Here is an 8967-nt window from a genome sequence, read left to right on the forward strand (position 1 = left end):
GAAAACAACAAGCACTTATTGGTCATCACCACCTCGTGGGTTGGCTGGTCTCAGCTGGGTGGTTCTTCTGCTCCAGGGGCAGCACTTAGCTGGGAGCTTGGCTGGGGCTGGAAGGAGAGGGATGGTCTCGCTGGCTGTCAGTTGGGAGTCTCACGCCCCTCCATGTGGCCTCTCATCCTCCAGGCCTTCTCTGTCTACAAGGCCTCTACAGCAGTAGAGCCAGGCTGCTTTGCCCAGTGGCTGACTTCTGAAAAGGCAAAAGGAACGGCAAGGTTTGGTGAGACCTAGTGCCAGAGGCCACACAGCTTCACCCCACTGCATTCTACTGGCTGACATGAGACACAAGACAGCTCAGATCCAAAGGGAGGAGAAAAAGATTCCTTCTGTTAGCAAAAGGAGCTGCAAATTCACAGCATAGAAGGGCTCAGGGTGGGAGGGACTGTTGCTGCCATCTTTGGAAACAACTGACCACAGCACGTCTCAGGAGTCAGTCTCTCGCTGAACATTTGTTTTCACACGTGAGCAAGCATTTGAGATTTCATGTGCAGTCAAAATATCTTATGTGTTTTTTATTAACTGCTCAGTGAATGCAAATTAAATGAAAAATCATCTTAAACAAACATTATATTTTATTCTTTTATTACATAAATGTGCATTGATTATGGGAAAATGACAAAATAATGTTTTGCAAAAAGGGAAAATGGAAGTCACTTGCCATCCCATTCCCTAAAGAAAATGCATGGTAGGCATAAAACGCTGCAGAGTTTTGGACTGACCTTCAACCTATGATACCTGCAGCTAGAAACTCCTCTTCTGATGATTAAAATTCTTAAAAGTTATGTTGCCCTCTTCAAATCATCATGGAAAATGATGATGTGACACCAGATGTTACTGGAACAGAGAGGGCTGTGAAGCTGAAATCTAATTAGTAAATTAGGATGTCTACTCTATGTCTGGGAGTATGTCAGGTTCTGCTCTCAAGCTGCTCACAGTGGAATGGGAGAGACAGATGAACGGAAAGAGAGTTTCTATTCACTGCAGGGAGAGCTACAGCAGAGGGATGCAGGGGAGGCCTCGGGTCTGTGGGATGGGAAGGAGGTGGAGAGACAGGAGGAGAGACAGGACTAGTTTCTCTCATATTTGATGACTTCTGAGTGGAGGGTCAAAGCATGAACTGGGTTGCACCCGGGTCAGAAGGAAAAGGGAAAAGCATGAATAAGCATATGAAGGTGGAAAAAGGAATGTGTAGAAGCCTTTGATGTTACACATTAGGTCCCAAGTTTTTGTTTTTCTTACTTCCAGATTGCAATTTTATCTTTTTTTCAAAGCTGTTTTATTGTTTACTGCAGCATAGTACCGCAAACCACATGAAATGTGTTTAGCTTAATAAATTATTATAAGGTGGATATCCTTGTAATTGCAGCCCCCCAGTCCGGGACAGGAAGTAGAACTTGCCAACACCCAGTGTCCTCCAAACATATCTCTCAAGCCCCCCAAAACCAGCATCCCAACTTCTATGGCAGTGGCCTTCATTTCCTGATTTCTCTTTATTGTTTTATCATCCAAGGTGCATCTTCAAACGTTATATCATAGTTTTGCCTTTTGAAATCTGTAGGTACCCCATCTTCTTCTCTTTTTTGTCCTTGCAGTGTGTTTGCTTATGTACTTTTTATGCTGTAATTGAATCAGCCAGTTGAAGCATAAACATGTATTTATTATTTCAAGAGTAAAAGGCTATGCTAATTGATGGTGAAAGCTGCTAATTTTCTGAGGAAAAACAATAATTAAGGGCTTTAAATCATTGAGTAGGGAACTAGATTGATGGTTAATACAAATATTAAGAGAGAGTGTATTTGCTTGATAATTTCAGGAAGACTGTTATAGATGGTTTGAGCTTATAAAATTTAAATAACAATAAAAGGCAGAAAATAGAGATTTAATTATAATTTTCATTGCTGTAGAATTTTTATTTTCTTTCTTTCTTTCTTTTTTTCTTCTTTTTTTTTAATCTTCAACTGTGTTTTGGCCGTGCCCCACAGCATATGGGATCTTAGTTCCCCTATCAGAAATTCAACCCGCAACCCCTGCTTTGGAAGCACAGAGACTTAACCACTGGACTGCCAGGGAAGTCCCTCGAAATTTTAGAGTAGTGCCATTCCTTACATGGAGTAGAATCTCGTTAAGAATTTGATTTCATTTTTCAGTGGTTTAATTCCATTTAGGCCAAACGCCTTTCAAGGAAATCTCCAGTGTGAGAACTGTTCACAGCTTGTGTGAATAAATGAGAAGCAAAATGTCAACTTAGCCACGTTCAAATCCCACAAAGAGAAAATAGTTCAAAACTGAGCTTCAGATCCATGATAAATTATCTTTGAGGCAGACACGCTGAAGATAATGAAGCCAAGAAGAAAGGAAGCCAGTATTACAGGTAAGCAAGGCACCCAAACCCATTTTGTCCTCATTATTCAAACCTCAAAACAGACATCACAAAAATGCCTTAGGAAGGCCATTCCTCATAGTTTTGAGTCCTTAGAGGCTAAAATCTAAACAAAATGCTTGGAGAAGTGACTGCTCCAGACTGCCAACCATTTTCAGAAGTTAAAGATGAAGGCTTTGGGGTCTGCCTGAGCCATTAATCCTGCGTACAGAATTCCTTCTAGAAACATATTGCCCGAAACTTTTACCTGACTGATGTTCAACTGTGCACGGGAAGATTAGAAATATTTTCAATCGGTTGGATATTATCCAAAGGAGTATTTTATTAAGCATTGCAGGAGTGTAGGAGAGGAAACCCAGGAGTGGTCTGGTGCTGACAGTGCTGAGAAATTGTTATTATTACCCAGAAAAATGTCAGCGTTTAAAGTTTGGAGACATTTATAATAATAAAGTTGTGGAAATGTTTCATTTCTGGTGGATAACGTTTCAGATTTATTCTTGGATGCCAGAAGTGTGTTCTAGGATAATGATGGTTGATTTGGGCCTCCTCGGGGCCCTGGCTCTGCTTGTGGGGTTATCAGAAAGGGCTGGAGGGTCCCCAGGCACATGGCAGCTGGGCTCGGGGTGCAGACGGGTGAATGCTGTCTGATACCCGCATTTAACAGGCGAGGAGACCTCAAAGCGAGGGTCAGAGACAGAGAGCGGCACATCCAAGGTGACAAGCCAGGTAGAGGCTAAGTTGAGGATGGAGCTCTGATCTTGGCTCCAATCCCAGGAGGGCTTTGGGCAGCAGCCAGTCAGGGGCTCAGGCTCATGCTCCACCCCTGACACCCGGGAAAGAGAATATGCTCCTCCCTGCAACTTCTCAGGTCTTAACTTTCCAACCATCCTTCTCTGGGCTCAGCATTTCTGTCGTGGATCCACATAAACCTCATGACTTTATTTTCAGCTTGATTTCACCTCCACACACCTGCCCACATGTAAGGAGACCTCAAGTTGATTTCCCCACAAAGAATTGCTATGGCTCTATCTTAAGCCTAAATGTTCAAATGCACAAGATGTCGCCCCCCCTTCACAACAAGTTTTCCTTCCTGATGTTTCATATTTCACCGAGGATGCTTCATATTCTGCCATCTCTCAGGCTCCGGGCAGCTCCCCTTGACCCCACTGTAAGACTGGGACTCACCATCAGAAAGAAACTGGCAGGAACTTGGAAAGTCAACAAGACCAGTGGGATGGGAGTGAAGGGTGGGTTATAGATTCACCCATTGCAGAGGGGGAATGGAGTCCACCCCGAATTCATCTCATGCTGTTTATTAGGGTAAATAGCCAGGAAGCTTTTCCCTTGAGGGCAGGCTTGGAGCAATTCTGGGACCAGGAGGCCTTGGCTTAGAGACTTCTTTAACCAAAACAGTTGGATGAAATGAACAAGCAAGGCTGGGTCCCAGAGATTAAGAAATGGGGCTTTTCAGATGCCTCCTGAGATGCCCACCAATGCCTCAATGGTAACTGCTAAGTCGTATAGAGTGAGCACCTACGTGTCAAAGTGCTTTGTACATACCCACTAATAAATCCTTGTAATAACTGTGCGAGTGAGGACCTATTATCATCCCCATTCGGCACAGCAGAAAACAGCACAGAGAGGCTAAGTAACTTGCCCAAGGTCACACAGCTAGCAGGCAGCACAGCTGAGATTTGAACTCAAGTGGGCCATCTCCAGTTATACAGTTAACTATTTATTCCAGGACATCACTTCTCTTGATACCACTTCCCCAGAACTGTGTGGCGGGATGTGATTGCCTCAATTGTATATTTTTTTGGCTGCACTGCGCAGCTTGTGGGATCTTAGTTTCCCGACGAGGGGTCAGACCAGGGATCAAACCCAGGCCCTCAGCAATGAAAGCACGGGGTCCTAGCCACTGGACCGCCAGGGAATTCCCTCCAATGTATACTTATGGCTGATTCTCATAGTCAGACCTAGAACCTCCCACAGGCTCCCTTATCATTACTTACTTTTTAGCTATTTTACTGTTTAATATTTTACTATAACTTTAAAAAGGAATATTTTAAAATTTGCTTTGATAACTTCCTGTGTTCCATCTCCCACTTCCCACTTCATTGCTCCCTGGCACACAGGGAGCGGGGAGGCTGAGGGGCACCTTCACCCAGCACTGTGAGTCGCTCAGCACTCTCTTGGTGGGTGATGGAGGTAGCAACGGAGCTTCCTAAGCTCCCAGACAGCAGGAAACTCCAGCAGACCCTGCCCCCACAATGGTCTTCCCGGGCCCTGTTGCTTCAGGTGTGGCAGGAGGGCAAGAACATCTTTTGAGGGGCATCCTCTTGCTTCTGCTTTACACACCTCCAGACTGAGCTCCTCCAGGCCAGCCTGGTGACTGGTGCTTTCTTGAGCCCCCAGTGCACCCCAGGGGTTCCAAGAAGCTGAAGGAGAGGGCTTGGGCAAGAGAGAAGGCTGGGGACTGGATTCCAGCTCAGACACCTCGTGTCCTGCACTGAACCCTGGAATGTTCTCTCCACACCTGGGTGGTGACGGTGCACATGCAGGAGGACCAGACAGCGTGCTGGAGCCCAGAGGGGCCTCGACATGCCTGGAGCACCAGAATGACCCTCTACCCCCCAAACTCCTGTCCTTGGGTTAGGGCTTTCCCCACCAGGGAAGGTATTCTATGCTCTTCCCAGCCAGACATGCCCTTCCTGGCAGAAAGTAAGCAGAGAGTCATCAGAAAATAATACCAATTGCCCACTCTTTCCCTCTCCTCCTCCGTGTCTTTCTCTCCATCCCAGGAAAAAGGCAGGATACCAGTGTCTGAATTACAAACATCAGGACTCAGTGTGCCCGTCGCTGTGGTCTACACACAGCACACAGCTCATTCCGTCATCAAGTGAGGCTCCCCGGTTCATGTGCCCAGCCCAGGACCTGGTTGGATAGAACCAGAGAGCGGGGAGAAGGCATGGGCTCTGGAGTCTCTGTCCTCAAGGAGCCACTCATTCATTTATTCACTCACTTACTGGTTCGTTTGTTCATCCAGTCCACACACAGAGTCCCGAGTGCCACCTCTGTGACAGGACATGCGCAGACAACCAAGGAAAGAGATATTAACAAGGTTGGGAGCTGGACATGAAAACTAAGGACTATAGGACAGTGTGGGAGGGTTCAGGGAGGAAGAAGAACTAAGGAGAATAAAAGTACTTTCAGCTACACTGATGGAAGGTTATCACGTGCCCTGTGTCACCTCACTTGATTCCTTCAAAACACTTTTGAGGTTCATAGAGAGTGAAAGAGAGAGAGAGAGATAGAGAGTTAGTTCTCTGGTGCCTCTTCTTATAAGGGCACTAATCCTATAGAATCAGGATCTTTATGACCTCATTTAACCTTAATTACCTCCATAAGACCCTATCTCCAATACAGTTGCATTGGGGATTAGGGTTTCAATACATAAATTTGAGGGGGGGCGGGACACATTTCAGTCCACAATACTCACAATTTGAGCGGGTGGAGGTGGGAATCCAGGCCAGGCCCCTGTGGCTCTGGGCTCTCACCTGCACTGGGTGTTGCAGCCACCACCCCCTGCATTCCCTTGGAGGTGTCAAGGAAGGCTGCATGAAGGAACTGTGCATCGGGCTGACAGAGGATGTTTAGAAGTTTACAGGGAGACTAAGTACAGAAGGTAGAAGTAATTCTGGCAGAAGGAGCAATGTTTGCAAAGTCAATAAGGCTCAGAAAAGAACTGATATCTTGGTGTCCAGAATTTTAAGAAGCTGGGCAATCTCATGAAGAGTCACTTGTGCAGAAAAGGCCAGGGCCAACACCGCTTCCTCTTTCTGCTTCTCTGTTTCCTAATGACATCAGCATAAATAGGAAGCCTGAGAGGTTCGCTAGCTGCTGCCTGGAGATTCCAGCAGAAGGTCAGTCTGTCTCAGCACAAAAAGGTATGGCTGAACTTTAGGGAGTAGGCTGAAGGGTGGGATGGGAGCAGGGAGAGTGTGGGAATCTGGGATGGAAAGGATGGGGAGAGCCTGGGGGTGTTGAGTGGGCAAGTGTGCTCTGGGGCCTTGGGAAGTTAGGGCTTGATCTCTCAAGTAGGCATTGGAACGAGGGTTTGGATGAGAGAGCTCTGGAGTCAGATATCTGTGTTCCATCCCTTGCTTTGCTACTAAATAAAGCCTTGGTGACAATGAGAATATTCTCTCCCCACTTTGGGCTTCTGTCTCTCCATCTTTAGAATAGGAGTATTGGGGCCAAAAATCTCTGAGACCCTTTCCAGCTCTGACACATAGATTTAGAAGTGTGTATTTGTGTGGAATTGTGTATGGAGGGGTGTGTGTGTACATTATGAAGAATGTGAGGGCAGAGAAAGAGGGATGTAAAAGGTGGAACCTGGAGATTCTCTCTATTCAGGCTCAAAGCTCAGTGTGGCATGGTGAGCTCAATTTAGGAGTTGAGAAGGTTGTCCCAGAGTTGTAGAAAGACATTGACTCTTCTTGAGCACCAACCATTCATTTCCCCTAAATGTTGTGATTAACCTTGTATCCTGTAACTTTGCTAAATTCACTTAGTCTAATAACTTTTTTATAGTTTCCTTAATATTGTCTGTGTACATGAGTATTATCTGTGAATAAAGACAGTTTTATTTCTTCCTTACCAATCTGTATGCATTTTACTTCTTTTTCTTGACATCGCATTGGCTAAGACCTCCAGCAAAATGCTGAATAGCTGTGGCAGCATAACATTCTTGCCTTGTTATTTATCTTCGGGGGAGGGGGAAGCTGTTGTAGCTTTTTCATAGATGCCTTTTATCAGGTTGAAGAAATTATTTTGTATCATGAATGTGTGTTGAATTTTTTCAAATGATTTTTCTGTGTGTACTGAGATAATCATATGATTTTTCTCCTTTAGTCTGTTAATGTGATAAAATTATACTGACTCGTTTTCAAATGTAAGGCCAACCTGACATATCTGGTATAAACCCTACACTGTCATGGTGTTTATCTTCTCTATATACTGTTGGTTCCAACTTGACACTATTTTGTTAAGGACTTTTGTGTTTATATTCATAAGACATATTGGTCTGTAATTTTCTTTTCTTGTATTGTCTTTGCTTGGTTTTGCTGTAAAAGTATTGATGACTTCATAAAATGAGTTGAGAAGTGTTCCCTCCTTCAGGTTTGATTATTCATTAGAATTCATCAGTAAAAGCCATCTAGGCCTGGCATTTTATTTATGAGAAGGTTTTTAATTATAAATTCAACATTTAAGCAGATATAGGCTTATCCAAAATTTATAATTCTTTCTGACTTAGTTTTGGTAGTTTGTGTCTTTTAAGAATTTTTTTTTTATATTTATCATTTTGGCATCCTTTATATAGATTCAAATTGCATCTAATGTAACTTTCCTTCATCCTAAAGAGATTCCTTTAATATTTCTCATAGTGCAGATCTGCTGGCAATTATTCCCTCAGCTTTGGTTTGTTTGAAAATGTCTTTATTTCATCTTTGCTTCTGAAAGATATTTTCACTGGATATAGATTTCTAGATTGGCAGGTCCATCCTCACCCCCCCACCCCCCATTTAGCACTTTTAATATTTCCTTCTATTGTCCCCTGACTTCCATAGTTTCTCATGAGAAGTCTATTATTTTCCTTATCTTTATAATGTATCTTTTTCCTCTGGCTGCTTTGAAGATTTTCCTTTTAGTACTGGTTTTCAGCAATTTAGGTACTTACTACTTGTTAGTTAGCAAGTTCTTTTTCTTTTTTCCTAGTTATTTTTAAAGTTAAACATCTTATTTTGTACATACAGAAGGGTATGAAAACTTATAAGTAGAGTTTAAGAAAAATAATGAACACCTGGTTACCCATCACTCCTACTAAGAAATTTATGTATCCCACAAATACGTATTGAGCATTGTTCTCAGTACTTGGGATGCATCAGAGAAAAGAGAAGACAAGCAAAAAATCTGCCCTTACAGAACATGTGGGGAGAGAAAGATGATGGAAAGAAATGGAGCTAGCAGGGAGGGAGAAACAATAAACACACAAAATTAGTATATAGTATAGTGTGTTAGAAAATAACATGTGTTAGGAGACACCAGAGCTTGGGGAAGGGAGGAAATGGGTTGAGGCATGGTCTCATTGAGAAAGTGCTGTTTGAGCAGAGACTTGAAAGAGGTGAGGCAGTTAGGTATGTGGATATCTAAGGGAAAAACATTCCAATCAGAGGGAACAGCAGTGCTAAGGCTTTGAGGGAAGACAAAGCTTGTTTGAGGAATATCCAGGAGGGCAGTGGGGCTGGAGCACAGTGATCTAAGAAAGCATCTAGAGAATAGGAAAGGAGTTCAAAGAGGTAATGGTGGGGAGGCAGACTTTGTAAGCTATTGGAAGAAATTTGCTTTAATTCTAACAGCAGAGCCATTGGCTAATTTTTATTAGAATTGACATCTGCTTATGGCTTCCATATGGTGAATAAATAATGAAGGGAGACGAGGATGGAAATGGGAAACTCTGGGAGGCTTTC

The sequence above is a fragment of the Hippopotamus amphibius genome, chromosome 7, assembly GCF_030028045.1.
Source record: "Hippopotamus amphibius kiboko isolate mHipAmp2 chromosome 7, mHipAmp2.hap2, whole genome shotgun sequence".
Taxonomy (NCBI): Eukaryota; Metazoa; Chordata; class Mammalia; order Artiodactyla; family Hippopotamidae; genus Hippopotamus; species Hippopotamus amphibius.